This window comes from Hetaerina americana, unplaced genomic scaffold, assembly GCF_022747635.1.
Source record: "Hetaerina americana unplaced genomic scaffold, ioHetAmer1.1.p SCAF_4, whole genome shotgun sequence".
Taxonomy (NCBI): domain Eukaryota; kingdom Metazoa; phylum Arthropoda; class Insecta; order Odonata; family Calopterygidae; genus Hetaerina; species Hetaerina americana.
In genome coordinates, this window is record NW_027286985.1 from 34,026,182 (window position 1) to 34,027,584 (window position 1,403).

The following is a 1,403-nucleotide window of genomic DNA, read 5'->3' on the forward strand; positions in this document are numbered from 1 at the left end:
AACACCATAGAGAAAAGATGAACCAAATGGAATGGCCACACCCTGAGGCACAATGGATTTGTGAAGAATATAATTGAAGGAAAAATAAGAGGGACAAGTCCCAAGAGGAAGGCCAAAGGATAAATGCATGGGACAACTAAAGAAGAAAGTACATTGCTAAAAATACAAGGAAGTAAGCCAATTAGCATCAGATAAGGTAGGGTGGAGGGCTGCAGTCAACTAATCTTAGGATTGAACGACCAATGATGTGAGTTGAGATGGAAGGATAGTGGGGATTACCGGGTGATAGTTGTAGAATAATATACAGCGGTGGGGATGAGAGCCCATGAGGGGTTGCCATAATATTGAATAAAGAGGTAAGAAGAAGTGGGGTCAATATAGAACAAGCAATGGATAGAAAATTACTTGGAGAGATAAAAGAGCAGAACGGGCAAACTTGGTTATTGTTCAGGTATACATGCCACCAAGCAATTATGAGGAGGAAAAGGTCAATAGGATACACGATCACTTAGAGGACATAATCGCATGTGTTCCTGCAGGGAAACATTAGATAGTGATGGGGGATTGGAATGCAATGCTATCATAGGCAAAGGAAGAGATGGTGATGAGGTGGGGGACTACGGTTTAGGTACGAGGAATGGCTGTGTGGAGAAAGCAATTGAGTTCGGTAGGAGACAGGGGTTAGTCATCACCAACACTTGGTTTAGACACCACAAAAGACGCAGGTATACATGGAAAATTCCAGGTGACTCAAAATGGTATCAGTTAGGTTATATTATGGTTAGCACATTTTTAGATTGGTTAGCACATATGTAGATTTCATATTACAGGGCAAATCATTTATCATGATGATTAAAAGTACTGGGCCAAACACAGAGCCTGATTCCTTCTCATCAAATGCATTAATGATATAATTAACTATGGACTCTACAGCCAAAATTGTAGATTTCCAAGATCGAAAGCCATACTGTGAAACGGACAAAGACACTAGGAAAACGGATAATTTAACTCAAAAAATCACATATTTGATAGTTTCAAAAATTTTATCAGAAACGGGAACAGTGTAAATGATGCGGAATGACATTTTAACCCTTCTTATTCATAGGCACCTATTGGTTATCAAGAATTTTCCTGAATCCCTTTAGAAACAATAAAACTCTCGGAGTAAAGGATGCATGACAATGAAGGACGCAAATAACTACTGTAAATTACTCGTATAGAAAATTAGTCAGGGCAGGCAAATGAGTTGCAATAAGCCTACTAACAAAATTAAATTAAAACTGAATTTAAAAAAAGGCGGCAATATGCGCTCTCGCTACAGGAGATGACGTTATGAAAAAGATGTTTACGGATAGTACAAGGGAGAGTTCCTTGAAAACAATTGACTTACGGAATGCATAATG